General features: G+C 42.3%; 1 pseudogene; it reads left to right on the plus strand.

Annotated features, from left to right (window-relative positions):
• Positions 1–544: 544 nt before the first annotated feature.
• On the plus strand, positions 545–21,893 carry LOC141735466 (oncostatin-M-specific receptor subunit beta-like; annotated as a pseudogene).
• Positions 21,894–23,309: the final 1,416 nt, after the last annotated feature.

Consider the following 23,309-nt stretch of genomic DNA (forward strand, 5'->3'; position numbering starts at 1 on the left):
GAGAAGACAACTTTTAGGTGAAGTGATACTGAAATGTGCCCTGAGGCAGCCGATCCCTGGGTGGCAGTGTGTGTGGAAGGATTTGGGAAGGTTCCTAGGATGGTTATCACCTCCCATAACCTGGAACTCTACACCTGAACAGGCAAGCGATCCTGGAAAACTGACATGCCACCTGATAGAAGGGTGAAATGAAAATCAGCAGCTTCTAGCACCGTACTGGGGCCTGGCCTGTGCCTATTGAGCCACAGTTCAGTACTCTCAGAAGACTGTGGTTGAGGCAGGGACCCAAACTGCATCTGAGGGCACCATGGCTGAGATAGGGACCCAAACAACAACAACTACAGTAATTGCCCCAGTAGTGAAAAAGAAACATTGGACAAGGAGAACAATGAGTCCATATCATCAGTTAGTAAGGGAGGAGGAAGAAGAGGAAAGGTTTGATTAAGAAGCCAGTCCTTCGACAAGGAAATTGGAGGAAGGAGTGAGAGAATTCAGGCAGGAAGCAAAAACTACCCAGTCCCTGACCTCATCAGAACTTCGAGACATGCAGAAAGATTACAGCTGCCAGACAGGTGAGCGGATTGCTGCCAGGCTGCTCCGATGCTGGGATAACGGGGCCAACAGTCAGCAATTGGAAGGTAGGGGAGCCTAACAGCTGGGATCCCTTGGTAGAAACCATGGAATTGAGAGAGGAATTGGAAAAGAGGCATCAATTTGCAGTCTATGCAGACAGCTCCTCTCAAGTATGAGGGCAAGATATCCATTCACGGAAGATCTTGTGAATTCCCCAGGAAAGTGGCCTACCACAGATGAAGGCATCCAGTACCTGAGAGAATTAGCGTTGCTGGAAGTCATCTACAGTGATCTAGACAATGATGAGGTCTCCAGAGATCCAGAGGATGTCCACATGGTCCATGTGGAGGAAGGTGACTCAAAGTGCCCCAATGTCACATTCTAACAGCTTGGCAGCAATGTATTGCCTGGATATGGATATACCTACTGTGAACAGAGTGTCTTCTTGGCTCTTCTGTCCCTACGGCCCAGCACCTTGGCTGTCAGGGGTGCCCCAATAAGTCAGTCCTCTCCTCCCCCAGTCAGAGGGGAAGGGACCCCCAGGCATATGCTGCGTGGGGCACTCTGGTTCTTCCTGTGTGACCAGGGGGAGGACATGAGGAAGTGGGATGGTGAACCCACCTTTAAGCTGGAAGCCCATGTACGTGAACTGAGAAGGAAGACAGCTGTTAAGAAAGGGCCACCCAAGAAGGCTGTCAGCTTATTTGCTCTAGAGACACAAGAAGGCAATCAGCAATCTCCCAGACATAGAAGGCCTGATATCACCTCCCTTGACCCTGGTGTGGGGACTTCTGGTCTGGCACTGAAAAGGGCAGACAGTGAATACTCTGACCAGGAACAGGAACAGAGAGTCCCTGTCTTAGGCCAGGAGGAGGAAAGGGATGACTGGATATACTGGACTGTATGGATTCGATGACCTGGCACATCAGACCCACAGGAGTATAAGGCTTTGGTAGCCACTGGTGCACAGTGTATGCTGGTACCATCAGGGTATAGGAGCACAGAACCCATCTGGATCTCTGGAGTGACAGGGGGATGTCAAGAATTGTCTGTATTGGAGGTTGAGGTGAGATTAACAGGGGATAAGTGGGAAAAGCACTCCATTGTGAACAGCCCAGAGACCCCTTGTATCCTCAGGAGAGGGTACTTCAAGAACCCAAAAGGGTACCAATGGGCTTTTGGTGTAGCCACTGTGAACACAGAGAAGATCAAACAGCTATATCTACCCTGACTGGCCTCTCAGAGGATCCCTTCGTTGTGGGATTGCTGCGAGTTGAAGAACAGCAGGTGCCACTTGCTACCAGGATGGTGCACTGGCAGCAATATCACATGAACTGAGACTCCCTGGCTCCCATCCATGAGCTGATTCATCGATTGGAGAGCCAGAGTGATCAGTAAGACTCACTCACCTTTTAATAGTCTGATGGAGAGTGGAGATTAACAGTAGACTATTGTGGCCTGAACAAAGTCGTGCCACCACTGAGTGCTGCTGTACCAGACATGTTAGAGCTCCAATATGAACTGGAGTCAAAAGCAGCTAAGTGGTATGCTACAATTCTACAATTGACATTACCAAGATATCTCACCTCTGTGAATCACATATTTATGAATTATCATTAAAATACACCATCATCACATAATCTTCACAAGCTTCACTTACATCAACAAAAAGAATTCCTGCCCCCCCCAATAACATCATCACAACACCAACGAAAGTGGACAATTTACATATAATCCACCCCTTGTCCCTTCACCCCAATTACAACAGCAGAAATGCCCCACAATCATTCCACTCTTCACTCTCTAGCTGTGTTCAGTCCACATTTTGCCCATTACCTCTCCCAATTACTATCCTCATCTCAAATTCTTCATGCCCCACATTGGGCACCAAAAAGGACTGTGGTGGGTTGACCTTGGCTGGATGCCAAGTGCCCACCAAGTGACTCTATCACTCCCCCTCCTAAGCAGGACAGGGTGGGGAGAATACAACAAAAGACTTATGGGTTGAGAAAAGGACAGGAAGATCACTCACCAGTTACCATCACAGGCAACACAGACTTGACTTGGGGAAATTAATTTAATTTATTGCCAATCAAATCAGAGGAGGATAATGAGAAATAAAACCAAATCTTAAAACACCTCCCCCCCCTCCCTTCTTCCTGGGTTCAACTTCACTCCCAATTTCTCTACCTCCTCCCCCTGAGTGGTGCAGGGGGATGGGGAATTGGGGTTGTGGTCAGTTCAGCACATGCTATCTCTGCCACTCCTTCCTCCTCACACTCTTCCCCTGCTTCAGCATGTGGTCCCTCCCATGGGAGACAGTCCTCCACAAACTTCTCCAACATGGGTCCTTCCCACAGGGCTGCATTTTTTCATGAACTGCTCCAGCATAGGTCCTTTCCACAGGGTGCAGTCCTTCAGGAACAGACTGCCCCAGCGTGGGTCCCCCATGGGGTCACAAGTCCTGCCAGTAAACCTGCTCCAGCGTGGGCTCCTCTCTCCACAGGGTCACAGGTCCTGCCAGGAGCCTGCTCCAGTGTGGGCTCTCCATGGGATCACAGCCTTCTTAGGGTGCATCCACCTACTCCGGTGTGGGGTCCTTCATGGGCTGCATGTGGATATCTGCTCCACTGTTAAACTCCATGGGCTGCAGGGGGACAGCCTGCTTCACTATGGTCTTCACCACAGACTGCAGGGGAATTTCTGCTCCATCTGTTGGAGCACCTTCTCCCCGTCCTTCTTCACTGACCTTGCTTTCTACATAGTTGTTTCTCTCAAATATTCTCACTTCTCTCTCCCGACTGATGTTGCGCAGCAGTTTTTTCCCCCTTTCTTAAATATGCTATTGCAGAGGCACTACCATCATTGCTGATGGTCTCAGTTTTGGCCAGCGGCAGGTCCATCTTGGAGCTGGCTAGCATTGGCTCTATCAGACATGCTGGAAGCTTCTAGCAGCTTCTCACAAAGCTGCCCCTATAGCCCCCCTGCTACCAAAACATTTCCATGCAAACCCAATACAATCATACATATTTTATATGCTTTAAATCTTTCATTTTTTTGAAGTCTCATAAGAACTTCCCTAAGAAAACAAAATACAGTTTTTGACAAAATGATTGCTTTTTATTTAAAAAGGAAATAGGTATTAAAAAGTAATGTTCTTAGTAGAAACATCCACATGGCCAAAAAAGATAATTTCTATCAACAAAACATTTGTAATGAGAACACTTGACTAGTTTTGTACATCTGGATGTAGTTTTCTTTTACTATCAAGGCTTCAGGTCTGAAATGATTATGGGTTTCATCAAATCACAAACATACAATATTAAGAGTTGCAATCTTATCTTTTCCTATAAGCAAAACTCAGACAGATATTGTCCCTTTGGTTGTTGCTTTGGACCAAAGACTTCCAGCTATACCTTACTCTTTGATAGATGCATGGGTTGCAGTGCCCCCATGCACTCCAGGTGCTCAGATTACAGTCAATCGGAGATGGAGCATTCAGTTATCTTGTCCCCCCATGGAAAGCTTTTTTTGAAAAGCTGTCAAACAAAACATTTGTTGTATTTAAACTATAGACACATATTTTGGAAGCATCTTCAAGCTGTTTTCTGCTTTACTTTCATAACAGTACTTGGTACTTAGATGTATAAACAGCTCCATAATCTTAAATTCTTTGATGGTTTAAAATTATGTTAAAAAACCTCTAAGACTTAATAAGTCAGCTCTTTTTCCCTTTTTTAGATCTTCGTGCATACTCATGCTCTTCCAGTGGGTCATGTTATTGAAGAAAATGAAATAATAATCCACAGAGAACACCTGCAGTTCCCCTATTCAGAGAGTGACTGTGTTCTCTATACTTAAAGCCGAAGACAAAGGCACAGCAGCACATGTCGACTAGGCATAGGACTTCAATACACATCTTTGTGATTTTTGAGCTTATTAACTTTAATGGGGTTTCCCTTAAGCCTAAATAAAGATTTAAATGCTTTCCTGAGTTGAAAGAAGGCTCATAAATAAAGGTATTATTTGCTAATAGGCTACCTTATATAGTTGGAAAAAACAGACAAGCATTTAGCGAAGTATTCTTCAGCTTGCCGAATTGAATACTTTGCCAGTTAGACCTATGTTTTCTAGATTCACTCTTCATTTTGGTGCCAAGTTTTAAATACCATGAAACCCCTGGCTCTCAGAAAGTGAAAGGCTATCACAATGGCCTTTCGATAGATTGACTTTCTTGAAAACAAACACAGTTAGACATTAAAAACTAATGCGCTGTAGGATGACTCGTTAATTTTAAAAACCAAGGCAAATGGTTTACTGGTGACCTTATCTTCACAGGTAACAGTGCTACAAAGCAGAGGAATGAAGGTGCATTGAAGTCTAACTTGCCTGATTTGCTCTCTGTAATTTATTCTGATTTGGCCTTATATGCTTAGTATTCATCCACTGCAAGCCAATTCTCTCTCTTCCACCTCTCCAGGTTAATGCTGCTGCCCCTGCTCTACAACGGGACCTTCTTTGCTGAGCCCAGCCAGTTGGCAGATCTTCAACTCCCTCAGTGTGATGTATGGGCTTTTGATGCAGGCAGGGCCTTGCCCTCTACTCTTTGACCCCCTTCCCTTGTACAAATATGTCAGGACACCAAACAAATGTAACCTGATTCCACAAAATTGAGAAATCTGCAGTTTGGACAATTCCTTGGTGGTATACCACTCAGTTCAACTTTCTGGTGCCATTTATTGTATGTTCAGTTTACATACATAGTAAATTGTTATTGAGACACTAAATCGACCTATGTCTCTTTCCAGCTATTTAATCTTAAACAGCTTGGTGATCACAGGGTTACTGTGCAACTCTTTATATACTCAGCTGACCCTGACTGGCTCTGATGCCTCAGACTTTCCACTGTCACACACACCAGCAGTAAACATGCACCACAGCTGCTGCTGGAAGTACCTACATCATGCACTCCCACTGTCTTGCCTGCTGCTCCTAAACAACTCCCTTCCCAGAAGTCTCCTGACCTCAAGCTAGGGCCTGCAGTAAATGGATCCTTGGCTGAGGATGTTGCTTTTAACAGCTGGGATTCTAAAAAAAGGAAACAGCCAAACAGCAAAAAGCACAAATATGCCTGATATCTACAGAGAATAGAAATTAGATAAAAGAATTAAAAATTCTCTCCATACAATAGGGACCTCTCAAACTCTTAGCTAGTAGGGAAGTGTAAAGCTTTGCTGTCTGCCTGGCCCCAGGAATTGGGGCATCTAGTACAGGATGCAGATTCAACCTTGTGAAAATTCTATTTTACACAGAATTCTCTTTCACCAATTTTGTCCTGGACTTTGAGGATCTAAAACAATAACTCACTGGTTGTTGGCTGCTGAGAGGGCTGAAAATTTGGGAGATGGCATTGAATACCTGCCTGGTTTTTACACTTCTCCCTAAGCATCCTCTAATGGTCACTATCAGGTATCAGCTAAAGGATCGGCTGTCTCTTTGCTCTGACCCAAAAAGATTGTGATTAGATTCATCATGGTACTCCTTATGTGAGCCCTTTCTTCTACTTTCATACACCCACTTAGTGACCAGCTTTCTTCCTCCAGTACTGTTGAGGTTTACAGATCCCAAATATTCTGCAAGGTGCGTGAATTTCAAATATTGACTAAGCATGCATGCTTACGTGCATCAGGATGACACTTCAGTCTAGGGAACAAATATGTATTTTTTAAATTATAATTCCACCTGAAGTTGTGCTGCAGTCACACTTACCCTGTGTTATATTAAGGTTTATAACTCAAAAATAAGAAAAGAAAGAAAAAGAAAGAAGTATAACACATCTCTTTGAAATTTCTACAGAAAATGCTAAGTCCTAGAAAGTAATTATATAGAAGATGGAGGTAACATGCAGAAGTTGCTTCAGGGGAACTGGCATCTGAATATTTAAAAAAAAATAAAATCAAACCTTCACTATGAGAACAATTAAACATTGGAATAGATTACCCAGGGAAGCAGTAGTGTCCCTCACTGGAAATATTCAAGACTGCTTGACAGGACCCCTGATTAACCTAGTCTAAGGCCCTGATTTCAACCGACCATTGTACCAGATCTCCAGCAGTCCCTTCCAACCCAGACTCTTCCATGATTCTACAGTTCTATGAAATTCTGGAAAGTTGTAATATATTTGATGTTGGATGTAGCTCAGCTGCCCTTCAGGCTCTTCAAAAACAATTCCTTCACCTGTAATTAGCTCATCTTACAAATACTTCAGCAATTTACAACAGCAATTTACTACAGTTTACTGCAACTTCATAATAAGCAGACAATGCTTTGAGAAGTTGCTCTACAGTATTCTATTAAATATTTTTCCGCAACTCAGCATGACAGTAACATCAATAGAGCCAAAGGAATGAGCATCAGCTTATTCCTTCCTGTATCTGCATATATGATGACTGCATACATGACCTTTCTAGCTCCTTACTGATGTAGGACTGTAAGCCTGTAACAGCTATTCTTGGGTTGAAGATTGACAGGCTATCCTTAAAGACAGCGGGAACCCTCAGAACCTAGACCTTAAAGATATAGAGACAATTGGATTTCAAAAGCGAGCTGGATATCTTTATTCCTAGCAATTATCAGGTATTTAGGTACTGTAGAAGTTTACATTGAAATGCATTTCTGAACTTTTCAATTATTACCTTAAAAATGCAGGCGACTGTAAGAATGGACCATGAAGAGCAGAGTCTATAAGGAGAGCCTAAAGGAGGGATCAGACTCAAGCTAATACAGATCCTAAAGATTCTCCCAAAGGTTCCTACAAGCAATTACTTTGAGTCTGAAAATAAAAAACCCAGGCAGGAAAGGCTGAGTTGAACTTTTCAATGCAAATGGAAGTTGTTGTGGTTTAGCCTCATCCGGCAACAAAGAACCATGACGCTCACTCCCCTACAGCTGTGGTATGGGGGGAAAAATCAGAAGAAAAAGGCAAAACTCATGGGTTGAGATAAAGGCAGTTTAACAGAATAGGGAAGGAAAAGAGGAAAACAACAACAATAATACTGATAGAGTACAAAACATGATTAATGTACCACTGCTCACCGACTGGACCCAGGAAGCCCCCAGCCTGCTCCCAAGCAGCGATTTCCTGACCCCCTCCCCTGGCCAGCTCCCTGACTATATACTGGGCATGGCTTCAATACCTGTGTCCCGTGCCAGCTCCTTGGGAAAATTAACCCTATCCCTGCCAGAACCAGGACATTATCCACCCCTTATTCCATACCATCTACATCATGCCCAGATCTTACAGGTTCCAATTAATTATCACCACTTTTCCCTGTCTTTGAGATATATGTATATGTAGGAATGTGTCTGAGAGAAAATGGTCACATGAGCCAGCCTCCCTACTATGAGAGATTAGATTAAGGGCAAAACAGGTGGTAGAAGATGGAATTAGTACATGGGAAAAACGGGAACTGAGAAGGTAGAAAACATGTTGTGCTAATGACTAAGCAATTTACTATGTGAATTCTTGTAACCAATCTGATGTGTGAATGAACTGCATGGACAGCGCGTGAACAGAGACTGTAAGCCAATCATATAGCTGCCGCTAGCGCGTGCTCTTATTGCCTGTCTATATATACTCTGTGAAAACTTGAATAAAGGGAGAACGATCATACTCATATTGAGATTCCATCGTTACTCCGGGTCCGTCTCCCACTCCGACATCCTCTGACATCTGGTAGCAGAGGATGGTTCAGCGCGACTGAGTTCTCCGAGACTGCGGTAAGCAGCTAGAGGAGGGGAGTGGGAAACTTCGGCTGGGAGACGTGCTGCTTGGGCACATCAGCGGGAGCAGACAATGGCGTGAGGTCGCTCCTCACCTCCCAGGCGCAGCTATGGAAACAGAAGCTGCGGCCACGCTACTCGCTGGGATCCTCTCTAAGAGAGGGATTGAAACACCAGCGAAACTGTTGCTCAAACTGATTAAGTCGGGGCAGGAGATGGGGCAACAAGTAACAAAAGAAGAAGGGGCTATATTAAGACTTCTCCTGCATATCCTCTCTAAGAGAGGGGTGAAATATGATGAGCGTATGCTCCGAAGGTTGTTAACCTGGTGCAGAGAGAACGGATTCGCACCAGAGCCCCAGACAGCTTTTAAACCAGAAATATGGGAGGCTGTTGGGAAAAAACTGTGGGAAGTGATAAGTAAAGGAGACAAAGAGGCATCACCGTTAGCGACGACATGGTGGTTGGTGTTATCGACCTTACAAGATATGAAGGCGGAGCGAGCCACAGCAGCCGGGGCTTTTGCAGCATTACAACCCACGGGAGGGGGATTGAACAGGCCAGGTCCGAAGGTCTGGGACGATCCCCTGCTGATCCCCTCTGCTCCACCTGAGGCCGAGGGAGGAGGCAGAATGTCAGCAGAGAAGGACAGAGCCGGAGCTGTTTGCTCCTGCCATTGCCCACCTCACCCCCTCCCCTCCCCAGTCGTCTCCCTGAGATAAAAGTGCTGTGTTTGTATGTCTGCTGTGTAAGTGTGTGTGGGCGCCAGCTTATACCTGCTGATCAGCATGTGTGCTACTGTTTGCTTTTTGTTGTGTGCAGTGTCGTTAGGTGACTCCACTTGAGCAGGTGTTCTGCCCGGTGTGGTACTGTTCTCATATGCAACTAGGGCTGACACTCCGTCAAGTGAAGAAGTTTGTATATACACAATGTTTAGACGTAAGGCGAGCGCGCCCCAGGCAGATACACCAGGATGGGCTGTAGAACCGATGGAAGTCCTGAAATATTGGGGGAGTTTTCACGAGCCAACACGTTTACACTCTCGGGAACGGCTCGCCCGTGCAGGGCGTATGGCTGGTTGTTTGTTGTTTGTCTATAAGGTCATGGTTGATTGGGAAAAGGAGTTGAGACAAAGTCTATAGGATGCTCTGTAGGAAAATGAGAAACTTAAGGAAAAATGAGAAACTGAGCTCTTGTTGCAAAGGCAGACTTTTATGTCAGTCATAAGTGATGAAAAAAAAAAAATAAAAAAACAAAAAAGAGGGAAAAAAAAAAAAAGAGGGGAACCCCCCCCCCAAAAAAAACCCAAAAAGAAACCAAACAGCAACAATTAGATGGGAAATGTGCCATGTTAGCACAAAAGTATGCCATAAGCATTACGAGAAAGCATCAGAAAAAGAGAAATAGGACACCTGATTCAAAGCATTACCATAGAGATATGTTTTTGTTTTTTTCCTATATGTGTCTATGTTATTGCATGCCTTAGTAGATTGCTCTGTGTTATACCCTGCGAGACTAAAATGAACCCCAGCAGAAGCGGTCTCTTGAGCAAGGGGGTGGAATATGGGAAAGCAATGGAAAATCGGCGAGGAGGACTGTAAATACACTCAAGGGACTCGCACCTGGGTGCTGGAAAACACATATATCACACCAATTGTTATTCAGTCTCAGGTGCTTCAGTTCCCAAATGTCCCAAAAGTTACTTGAGAGAGTCTTACCAAACCAGAGACCGTAGTAGCACTGCTGAGCAGCAGGATAACGAGGAGCCACCCAAATCGTAGGCTTAGACCTGCTCCTGATTTTTTTCCCCAGTCCATGGCTTCAGTGTGAGAACTTTTGTCTTCCAAGAAAATTTCCTCTCCTTTGGATCTGACAAAATCTTTTGGGAACTAAATGCATAGGTATATTATAGCTTATTATGAGTCATCTGCTGATTGAACTATGGAAGAATATGTTAAAACTTAGTAAAACTGGAAAATTGTTCTAACTCATTTAAAGCTGCTATTTGTGAGAAAGAACATAAAGCAGAGAAGGGCTTATTTTTCTGAAACCAGGGGTCAATAAAATAAGATGATCACTGTTAAGAGTCACAACTTACTGCTGATCAGCCAATTTCGTAGTATTTTTTCTCGGAGTTTGCTGCATCACTGCAGATGAACTCTATGCAGTTCAGAAGATTTTGACCGCTTTTATACATGGGCTGGGTTTTTTAACACCCCATGAGTAGATCTAAGTCTGAAACTGAGGACATATAGCTCCAAACAATTAAAATCGGTTTCTGGAGTATCCTTCCAACAAACTCTTGTTAACTTGCTAGAAGAAAGAAAGATTTTATTATTTATTTTTTTTTCAAATCCAAGAATGTAGTCTGTACTGTTACTCATAATAAACAAGACAAGGTAAATAAACAGGATATTTTGGATGTCACTGCCATGCAGGAATGTGTTTGCTTCTGTGTTTTTTTTCTGCAGAATGTGTACCAATAAAGAAACTCTGTGAGTCTGCTCATACCAAAGCACGTACAGTCTATATAACTTCCAAAGCAATGACTACATTCCTCAGTGCTATAACTGAGAAATTAAATTGTAAACTGATTGCAGAGTTTTCCTCAGAGTGGTGGTATTATGAAAGTGCAGGTGTTGCTGATGGAAAGCAGTACTGGAGAGCAGTTTAGTTGTCAGCGTGAGTCAGGGCTCTGGTACAGCTCATTGGAGCAGCACAGATCTACATGCTGAGAATCTGGTATGGTTGCTTTAAGTAGTACTGAAATATATGTTCTGTTGTAAAATGTATTCATTTTACATCACAGGTGATTAATATAATTTTTGAGCCATTTTTTTTCCTGCTTCTTATGGGCACTCATGCCGGGGGAGATTCACATTTGGAGTACCTTTTCATCTGTCTGTGTGACTACGTGGTGCCCTGGTTAGTTTGAGCTGCAGTGCCATGTATTAATACAGCCCACTGAGTGCCCAAGTGGCATTAGTAGGTACATGCTGAGAGAAATTTGTAAGATATCCTCTCTTAAAGAACAGCAGAACATTTTATATTTTTTGCTGTTTGTCTGCATTTATGTAATTTGATATAAAAATGTTTACCAAATTACGGAGCATTTTGCTCTCATGATTTTTGAACTCCATTTTATATTTTAGGCTATCCTTTTTCTGTTGCTTTCATGGAGCTCTAATACTTTCAGATGTATTTTTTCATGTTTCTTGCATGTGCGCATTACAGTGGCCAAGCATTTTTGGGAAATCAGCAGCTATTTTTCCTACTCTTCCTGTCACTAATGGTAGTGCTGTCCTCAGATGCACCTCAGAACTAGATTGAGATAATATCTGCATAATTCCTTACTGGTCAGTGCAGATGCAGTGCAGCTAATCCAAACACAGAGGAGATATTTAACCCAGAGCATCAGACAAGGTGCACCTGCAGGCAGCAGCATGTGTGCAGACTGATATAATAGCAGGCACATATAAGTTTCTGAGAGTGAATCCATTTCTTGAGAAACAGGGCCTGACTCACAATTATGTTGCCAGCACCTCAGTCACTCCACCACTGCTAGTGCAGATTTGTAAGCAGTTGCTTAGCTTACTAGTTACTTAGTGTGAGATCACATGTATCTACACATTGCTGTGTTTTCAATACTTTGCCTTACTGGCCTTTGTTTGTAGGAGTTTCATAACGTCACACTTGAATAAATCAGGAAAGCCTCTTCATTGGATATGGGATTCGGACTTATTTATTGAACGCATATATAAAATATATGTTCCTTTTCTGTGTTAGATGAATATGGCCCATCCACCTAGTCATAGCCAGTAGCTAGTATCATCAAGTGATGTGTCATGATATATGTAATCACTATGAGATCCCAATTCATTCCACCTTTTACCCCCACAAATCAGTTTATTAACAGTCATGATCAAGTCATTGCAATTCATTAACATGCAATCAGTTTATAATTGCAGGTCATTAATTCAAAACTGAGTTCTTAACACAGCCCCTTACTAGCAAATATGTGTACAATATCTACTGAGCTAACAATGCTCAATTTGATAAACAGCAAATAACTTTCTCTTGCCAGGAGCCAGGGAGCCTTAATTCTTTTAATAACTCATAATTGCCTGCATACCATTTACCACATGCTCCCAAAGGAAATCCCATAAATTTAATAGAGGTGGCATTAGTCAGTTCCCGGACTTGATCTTTAAGATGTTGATATTTCTGTACTTTCTCAGCCACTGCATCAGCCAGAGATGTCAATTTATTTTCATACCTGACTAATATCTATTACAAAAGCCTGGTCTCCTTTGAGAAATACGAGGTCCGGTTTGTATAATTAATTTTGTTGATCCTTCAGCAGTGGCTTCTGGAATACTACCCAGTCTGTCTTTCTGGCTTCATCCGCCAACAGTTCACATAATTGATTGTGTCTTTTATTCCTGGCATCTTGTGCTGCTGGGCAGTATCCAATAATATGTGAACAAGTCTCATTTTCAGCCTGACAACGCTGACAAGATTTGATCTGAGTCTCTTGTCTTCCTCTCGCCAGGAATTTTCTAGTGTGATAAACATTAGCTTGTAGTTGTAAAGCCATGACGAGCTTCCTCTGGGGAATGCCCCTATAATTTATGATCCAGCTGTTACTGATTTTATCCCTTTCAAAGTTGGCAATTCCATGGCCCTGGGACAGCAGCTTGGTCCAATTAACAAACTCTCATTTACGCCAGTTACAGGATCTTGGAAAGATGGTTTTTGGAGCAGGAATCTCCCATTCTGAGACCAGTTTCTCACCATCCAATTCCTTGGATATCACCATGACTGTTTTCAGATCCCAAATAGATGGCATTTTATCCTTTTCACCTCCAGCTACTATCCACAATCTTTCAAATTCTTTCTCAATACCCTTCTGTTTAACAACAACTCTTATTGTTTCGTCTGAAGACTGCGCAATTCTGTGTAGTCTTCAGGACTGTACACTGGGGATCAAGCCCACAAGTCTAGTGATACCCAGACCTCCATCCCGAGTGCTGGAATACAGAATGGCATCACAAATACTTGGTGGTAAATGTAGCCATTCCTTGACAGCAGTTCATATTGCCAAATCAAGGGCTTCAAGGCTTTTATGTCGGTTTGATCTGATAAGTGGATCAATCGCGGAATGGTGTATCCTTTCAAGATGTCAACCTTCTGAAATGGCTTCAATGCAGCCTTCCCAATTCGTTGTAACCATCCATCAACTTTCTCTAGCAGTTCTGGTTTTGATATTCCAGTCCATGGGTCGATATGTAGACCCAGGTACTCTTTAGAACTACCAGATTCAATCATATTGAGGGGGCTGTAAAAGCCACAGCACTTTTCCCCTTGTATCTTGAGGCCAGTTAGTTCACAAAAAACCTTCAAAACTTCTATGTTCCTTCCCATGATTTACTCAACAGTAGCAAGTCATCTGCAAAAGCCATAGTTGTTATACTTTTCAAACAGTGTTGGAATCCACTCCCTTCTTCCTCCAACTTATACAGCAGGGGGGGTCCACAGATAAGTTAAATAAAATCAGAGACAAAGGATCACCCTATTTTACATCAGTCTGAATCCCAATGGGATCCAACTGTTCATTTTTCAGGTCAATATGAGTACTGATGTTATGATACAAATCTGTAATTAGGGCGATAATATGATTGTCCATGCCCTTCTGTTTAAGAGCCATAATGATGTGAGACTGGCTCATGATATCAAAAGCTTTTGCTAAATCCACAAAGACTACCCCCAGGGATCAATGTTCCCTCTTTGCATTTCAAATTAGGAGCTGTAATAATTTCAAATTTTCGGAACATCCTGATGTCCTTATAAACCCCCTTTGGCGCTGGTTAATAGGACACGCCTTTGTCAATCTTGCTGCTGAAATCCTTGAGAACAATCTTAAAGTGGTTGATCCGATTTTAATTGGTCGCCAATTATTGATGTCATTCTGGTGCTCTGGTAAAGCAGATTTTGATATTAACACAGTCCAACATTGTCTCACCATGTCTGGTATAATTCCAGATACTAACCATAGATTGAAAAGTTCCATTAACTGTGTGTAATGAGGATCTATCTTAATAAGATCTCTCAAACTTAGCCCATCTGGTCCTGGTGCTGTGTTCTTACTCATCTCTTTGATGTTTTTAGAGATTTCTTTTGCTGTGATCATGACTTTGAATGCCAAGTTGTCTGCCTGGCCAATAGTTCTGAAAGCACCCAGGCCCTTGAATGTTCTCGGTGATTCCCATCTAGAACTGACCACTTTGTGCACCTTGTCCAGTGGGATACCACACCTTGGGAATTCCACATCATCCAGGATAATACCAGCAAGTTTCCCTCTATCCAGGTAAAACATCACTGGAATTGTAGGAATTGCCCTCCACTTCACAGCCCTCTTCTTCATCCACTCGGTTGGATCTACTTGGTTCGGAAGGACAAGCCCTTCGGGCCACTTGGAGCTTCCGACCTTGGCTTGCTTTCAGCTTGGTGGACTTCTTAAACAGGCATGAATAGTAGTCCTTGACTTCAGTTCCCTGAAGAATGGGCAGTTTTTCAGATGTCAACCAATCAGAAATCACTCTTCAATAATGGGACCTCAGTCCTCCTCCTGCATGCAAGCCAGTGTCCACAAGATGTTCCCCTTCTTTTACTAGATGTCATCTCCATTCTTGATCTTTTTCCTTTCTCTTTACAGGACTTCTATTATGAAGTCCTCTTCTCTTATCACTTATCTGTTTAGCTATTTTAGACAGAATATGTTCCACAATCAGCTTTTTGATGTTCTTACGCTCCTCATACTGTTTGTCCAACTTCTGCAACAATTCCACCTCCTCCTCCAACCAGCACTGCTGGTGTATCCCTCTCACAGTACCTGCCTTGGGGCAGGAGGCAGTAATCTGCTCAAGTTTCCTGGTAACTGGGTGAGCCAAGCGTTTATGTTGACCTGGGCCGATTTTTGTTTCAAATACTCTCTCACATTCCCCACAGGCCCAGCCCTCCACTGGGGAAGTTCCATAGCCCCCTTACACTTTGGAACGTAGAAGGCAATACTATGATGTTTCACGTTCATTCTCCCACATCGGGCACACTGAAACGAGATCTTTTTCTTTCCATGAGCTCTCTTCAGATGTTTAATCAGACCCAACATCTTTCTTATCTGGTTCCCACAACACAGACGTGGTAGATTTTTGTCCAGGACCTTCACCACCCGTGTGCCCTCGGTTGGCAGGCCAACACTGGAATCCAGGATAGGCAGTGATGACAATGGAGAAAGTTGAGCCATGGCTCCTGGGGTTGAGGCTTCTCCCTCCTTTTCACTCTCAGCCTCTCCTGGGTGGGAGCTGATGGTACTACCCGTGAGACTTGGAGAAGCGGGTACCTCATACACTTCTAGCAACATGTCTAGTTTATCATTCCAGGCAGAAGGATGGTATCGCTTTAAACAACCATTCTTCAAGTTAAACTTCAACCCTCTCGAATTCACTCATCCTTCCACCAGATTCTTGTGGTCCTTGATGGTATTAGTGACCATCTTGTCTCGCCAATCTGTAGGATTTGTTTGTGTGGCAATAGACATGAACACAACCCATATTGTCCGACCCATTATGCCAATCCGAATATTGGGGTGTACAATGCCTGACAGCACCCCTCGAAGCTGTCAGACTAAGCCCAACTATACCCATGGGCATAGGCTCTGGGCAATGATACACGATCAGTGCCAGGAATTTGTTTCACCTTTTGTAAATACTATTGAGTGAAGCTGATTGGGAGGAAGTAACTATAATTCCACCACACTGGGGAAGAGAGGTCATCTTGGTTACCCTGAAGGGCATCCAGCAGGACTGCAAGGACATGTGACCTCTGCAACTTAGCCCAGTTAGTAACTATGGTCCTGTCTTAAGAGTGTCATAGATGTCACACTCTGAGAATCAGGAGCAAAGCAGAAGCATCACAAATCTGGAGTCAGTGGAGTCTGTGGGAGACTGTGCTGCATAAGCAAAACAAGACTTTGTGATGTTGGTTTTATTTTTTCTAGTACAAAGCTAGATTTTAATTTGCTGGTGACCAATGGTAGTCCAATTCAGAAGAGACAGCATCAAATCAATAATCCATTTTGAACTCTTTAATCTCTAAGCGCTAACCAACTCTTTTTTGCTGGCAATAATAGCAATGCTTCAACCATTGTTTTAATTTGCAGACTATCTTCCTAAGCTAGTAGACTAAAAGATTTAGCTTTTCTTGCTCACACATTAAAACAGTGCAGTATATCAAGTGGTATGGGAATTTGGATTTGAGTAGAATTTGGCCTCCTTTCTTCACACAAGCTCTTGCACAAGTCAGCAGCCTTGGCTCTAGCATAGCCTGTCATCAGGTCAGATGCAGCCCTGGCCCAGACTGGGGGAGAGGAGAGGAAGTGCATAGCTATGGCTACATCATCTGATGCACGTGTTGCTTTTGTCTTGGGATCATAGCTTTCATTAGTATTAAAGAATCAGAGAGAGAGGAGCAAGTCAGCTCCTTATGTCATTTGAAATGAACTTCTGTGAATTATATGACAGTAAACAGGGAGCAGACCAATAATGTAATCAAATGATATCACAAAGAACAGCTTTTTCAGATTATAAAATCTTACTAGAACAGTTTGGTTTCCAGAGAATTTGGTTTAAATGAAATATGTAACTACTTTAGAAAAAAAATATTACAGTGGTTTTTGTAAAGAAACACTATTCTTGTTTGGAGCAGCAAGGGCTTTTAGTTATGGGAGAAATCATGGATACTAGAAACATCACAGGTTCGTATACTTGGATTGTGGCATGTAAATTGTCCATCTCCCTAACTTTATATAATGGGAGATAGGATGCAAGACTCTCAGTCTTGGAGGTTGCTTTTTTTTTAATTGAAATTGGATAGGGATCAGAAACACTATATCTTTGTCTCAAACTGATTTTGTATTACAGACCTGATTTAGAACTCTCTGAAAGGTAGTGACTCTAGACTTCATCAGCTATTGGATCAGATTCTTGAGAGTAGATTTTTATCTCCAACCTGTGAGTCACTTAAATCCTACTAATTTTTGCATCCAGCAAGGAGTCCCAACATTGCAAGCCATAGGAGTCTCTCTCAAGCTGAGTATCCCCTTACTGATCTGATTCATTCAATGTTGACTCCTTTTAGCTGAGATCTGCATGAGCTTCAGAACATGAAGTTTTTCTAGCCCCCACTCAAAATCCTCAAGAGCAGGCATTTTGGCTGTAAGCATCAGCCTGTTCATAGGTGCAGGAGGCAGTGTTCACCTGTAAAGGTGCTTCTTGAATGCACACTCTTTGTTTCCCCTGAGAGGCAGTGAGATGTATTTAGTCTCTGTTGTGGTTTAACCCCAGCCAGCAACTAAGCACGACACAGCCGCTCACTCACTCACCCCCGGTGGGATGGGGGAGAGAATCAGAAGGGTAAAAGTGAGAAAACTCTTAGGTTGAGATAAAGACAGTTTAATAGGTAAAGCAAAAGCCACACATGCAAGGAAAGCAAAACAAGGAATTCGTTCACTACGTCCCATCAGCAGGCAGGTGTTCAGCCATCTCCAAGGAAGCAGGGCTCCATCATGCATAATGATTACTTGGGAAGACAAAATGCCATAATTCTGAACGTCCCCCCCCCTCCTCTTTCTTCCCCCAGCTTTATATACTGAGCATGATGTCATATGGTATGGAATATCCCTTTGGTCAGTTGGGGTCAGCAGTCCCGGCTGTGTCCCCTCCCAACTTCTTGTGCACTCCCAGCCTACTCATTGGTAGGGTGGTGTGAGAAGCAGAAAAGGCCTCGACTCTGTGTAAGCTCTGCTCAGCAATAACTAAAACATCCCTGTATTATCAACACTATTTTCAGCACAGATCTATAACATAGCCCCATACTAGCTGCTATGAAGAAACTTAAGTCTATCCTAGCTAAAACCAGCACAGTCTCTTAGGTAGTTTGTTGGACTACACTATAGGTGGATGGATTTAACAGAAATATAGGTATGATTATATGTCAAAGTGATCTCTGTATGGGGAAGAATACTAAATAAAAGTGCATGAATGGATAATATAACATTAGCAGATTCTCATGTAAATGCTCAGTTATGTATTCTTGTTGAAGGCTGCCGCTATGAGCAGATTTTGAAATGGTTTATTATGCATTAATTTGCAGGGCTGGACACTTTAAATAATAGTGGACCACAAATCTTTCCAGATGAAAAAATTGTAGAGGAAGGCTTTGACATCACTGTTGCATTGGATGGAAAGGTCAAATCATTAAGGAATTATTTTTAGTTCCAGCTGTTCATTATTTCAATCGCACAAACAGTCAAGTTGGACTTCTCACTGTGAAAAATGTGGCACATCAAGAAGTGCCTCATATCACTGTCTACTGTCAAGAGTCTTGCAATGAAGAGCAATGCTATGATCCTGCAGATTTCTTTGTGGGTAGTAAGTGAATGCTTTATTACAGTTCTGTTTTCCTGCTGTTATTAATCAAGAATGGCTGTGGGGAATAGGGAGATAAACAAAAATAGCTTGCTGTAAGATGTCATTATCCTGTTACGTCTAGCTGAACTATTTAATGTCTGACTTCAGATTTGTATGCTTGCTGTGTGAGCCGATGCAGGCAGGACGCAGGAACAACCACAAACCATGGATGGAAAGCAAAGAACAAATTTAATCTCGATACCTCACAGACCGGGGAATCTCCGAAGCAACACCCGGGCAGAGGCACGCAAGCAGGGGACGCAGGCACCGCGGCGCGAGAGAGAGTTCTTGTTAGCAAGAGTCCTTGGCAGCACGAGAGTCCTTGTTAGCTTGCAGCTTGTGCGCACAGACTCCCTGTTCTTGCTGCTATTTAAAGGGTTCAAACAGGCATAGTTTTCCCACTGTGCTTTGATCATCTTCCACAACAGGCCAAGATTCTCAAGTGGCTAGATAAGGTGTCCCTGAGTCCATCGCAGAGCCCTGTCCAACCTGACCTTGAATGTTTCCAGGGATACAGCATCTACAACCTCTCTGGGCAACCTGTTCCACTTTTTCACCACCCTTATCATAAAAAATTTCGTCCTTATATCTATCTAGTCAGAATCTACCCTCTTTTAGTTTAAAACCATTACCCCTTGTCCTATCACTACAGGCCCTGCTAAAAACTCTGTCCCCATCTTTCTTATAAGCACCCTTTAAGTACTGTAATAAGGTCTCCCCAGAACCTTCTCTTTTCAAGTATCATGGAGAGTGGCTTGGCAACTACATCAGCCAATTCCCTCAGGACTCTGGGATGCATCTCGTCAGGTCCCATAGACTTATGTATGTTCAGGTTCCTCAGGTGGTCTCAAACCTGATCTTCTCTTACAGTGGGAGGGACTTTGCTCCCCCAGTCCCTGCCTTGCGGTCCATCCACTCGAGAGATGTGAGAAGAGAGGTTGCCAGTGAAGACTGAGGCAAAAAGGTTGTTGAGTACCTCAGCCTTCTCCTCATCTTTTGTTACCAGTTTGCCAGTTAATAGAAAAGAATAGAAGCCTTCATTTTAAATGTGTTTAGATTAATCTCATCAATTGATCCTAGGACAGGTGACTGATTTTTTTAAATATACCTACCCATTTAGGAATTCAGCTTCACTGTCTCTGTGCATGTGGTAAAAAGTCAGCACAGTCCCCCTTTTGAAGGCTGGTAGCAATTTTTACAAATGGAAAACAATACAGATTAAATTAATGAATGTATTAATGTAACAAAAAATAATAATGTGCTCAGATTGCAATTAATTTATGATGTTGTCCTGATTTTCTCTGCAGAGTAGTCACTGAATAAGTATCAGTGAAATAATGACATCTGTGGTAAACCAGGCTTTGTACACATCCATTATTCCTAGTTTGTTAATATAGTAAAAAGGTTGATGACTTCTGCCTTGACTTCTATGCTGTTGGGTTTTTTTGGTTATTCCCTCTGACAAGAATCACCTGATACACCTAATGATTTTTCCTGCCAAACTCAAGACATGAGAACAGTAACATGTATTTGGAGCCAAAGAGGAGATATCTATCTTTATGGACGTCACTCACCAAAATACACCATATCCGAAGAATAAGTCTGCTCATTGTTATATTAACTCTGGCCTGTGCAGTACAGAACAGTCAGGTTCTTTTTGTCCCTTAAAAGCTGTGGAAATGTTTTTTATCTTTGCTGCCTGCCACTTTCCAGCTCACTGATCACCTTAGTTAACAAAGTTTGAGCAGTGCAGAACTGCTTTGAGTTAGACTACCTATAAAAAAGTTGCTGGTCCATCAGACCAACTTCTACTTACTAAAGTATGTTATAACCATTCTTTTGGGTTAACTTGTTTGGATATCTTTCAGTAGATATGTAGAAACCCTGCAGTCAGGATGTACATAACTTAAAATTTTAACGTAATTATTTATTGGGTAACACACACAGGAGATAACTAGGATTTAATCAGTTGTAGGCTGAGTATTGGTGTGGTCACAGTCCATTGATACTAATGCAGAGTCAAACTGATGATTCCCAGCTAGCCCCCAGTTAGAATGATTAGTCTCCATGGTTCTTTTTCTTTAGGATTTTATAACTTTCCATGCCGGTGTTTTCCTTCTTGAGTCCTTGAGCTACTGACAATCCTACTTCTGTCTATCATTTCAGCTGCTGCTTTTTTACCTGGGTCTTGACTCCTTGCTACAGAGTCATCTAAATAGAGAGGAGACTGCAGAGAAAGAGGAACTCATAAAACAGGACAGATGCCTCAGCATTACAACAAACTTTAATCAAAAGATCTCATCAGAAGGCAGGTCATCATTGCATAACCTCCATGGTCTCTGCATCATTCACTTCTATTAAGATATTATGACGGTGATTCAAAAATTGAAGGTTAGAAGATGCATTGAAATTACTGCTTCATTTAAAAACATAACAGAAGGCATGTGAATGGTTTCATTCTTGGCAAATCAAGTCCCTATTTTAGAAAGCTGTAAACCCATGATGAAATTGCTAAAAGCAATTTAGCTGTATCTTAAAAGGATAAAGTAAACTTAGACTTTGAAGAAAACTTTCTTCTAATTGTAAGGATACCTATATTCATCCTACTTTAGGCTAAGGGAAAGAAGTGTGTGGTTTCTTATAGTCCCCTTCAGCCTTATTTTCTATGATGCTGTATTCTAGTTGGGCATCAACAATTTCAAGATCTATCCTGATTCTACGTTATGGCAAAATGTCTTTCACTCTCTTTTTTTTTCTTTTTTTCTTTTTTCTTTTTCCTTTTTTTCTTTTTTTCTTTTTTCTCCCTCCTCTTCTTTGATAGGTTTTCCCAAAACACATTTCCACACACAGTAAGTTGTTCTGAGCAGTGCTCATGTTCTTGGGATATAGGCCAGCAGAGGATCTGTAATATCACGGTGACTGTTGAAAACCTGCTGGGAAAGAAAACTGTTATTATTGATGTTACTGTCTTTTCAAAATAAAAAATAGGTAAATAAAATGGCAAACACCTCTCCAAATGATATATGATACAAGTGTAAGCAGCTATTGCCAGGAGAGGGGTGATGGTGCTAACCTGTCTTGGTGCTAATGTGGGACAGTAACATCTGCTCTGCTACTGTAAGGGAAGAAGAGTTGTCCAGCATCAATGAAATAAAACAGGTTATTCTGTGAGCAGTAACTGATGGCTGTGGTTCCTTCTTCCCTATTGGTCTGTTTTTTATCACGGTGTGCACCAGGTCCTATAAGTTCCTACTTACTCCTCAAAACAGGCAGTATTTCCTGTGTCCCCAGCAGTATTTGCAGTTCTCCTTGTGTCCTCTAGCCCCACCACATCCACCTTAGTGTTCCCAAGGTTCTGTGGTTCCCTTACCTGTTAAAAGAAGCAGGAGGCAACATGTGCTTTGCTTGGTTCTGAAGCTGACAGACTGATGGACTGGGAGGCTGCTGGTGTAACTGCTGCATTCTGGCAGCGCTTCCTTCCTTAGAGGCACTGATTACAGTTTTGCTAGACCCAGTTTTTCATATGACTTGTAGAAACATATGTTAACTGTCTGTCTCATTTTTGTCTGAGAGAGACATGAGAGTTCTAAAAGTTGATTATTTGATTGTTTGGGGGTGGAAGAAATGGAGCAGGAAGAAAGTAGTAAACTGACAGGTTGTAGTGAGGCAACACAATATTATAAGCTTAGTTTTAATGGGAAATCAGACTAAAATAGGTTACATTCAATGTGCTAAGTACATTAAAGTTTCACTACAATTTTCTTTTTCCAGTTCTAGTGACTGTTACAAGTTACAGAAATGATATATAATATTTATGACGAGTTAACCTTTTAAGTAGTGATTGCAATAAAGTCCTTTATGTTTTCTCTGATCCTGGAAATATACAGTAGAATTTTCCTTACTTAAAGGATGTCAGCAAATAAAGGAAAACTGAAGTCCATCATTTCCAATTCTGCATGTGGTAGCTGGGACATTCCGTATCAAACACAAGCTCCTTTGAGCCTGAAAGTCCTCAGACGATTGTAATTCATGGTCCATGAAGTTCTAGGATAGTGGCCAAAGCTGTAAACATATCACTCACTTGCATTAACATGACTTATTCCTTATAATTGGGCTGATAAGATGGGAGAGTTTGAGATCTGCTGCTCTCGCTGAATACTGCTTACATAGCAGTAAAGGATCTCAGAAATCTTTTGTGAGAAATAGCATTGGCACTGTTTACCAGAGGGTAACTACTGGTAGGAGTCAATGTAAGCGTTTTGAATAAAATTTCTGGTGAAAAGGCTGGATTCTGAGGTGTAGAAATGTGACAAACTTTACTCACCATGCTACATCAGGAGCTTCCACCAGGCCCTGGATTAGAGAATTTTACTGCATTTGCAATTAGCTTCTGACTTTCTTTTGACATGTTTCATGATGTTCTAAAAT

This window comes from Larus michahellis, chromosome W (genome assembly GCF_964199755.1).
Source record: "Larus michahellis chromosome W, bLarMic1.1, whole genome shotgun sequence".
In the NCBI taxonomy this organism is placed as follows: domain Eukaryota; kingdom Metazoa; phylum Chordata; class Aves; order Charadriiformes; family Laridae; genus Larus; species Larus michahellis.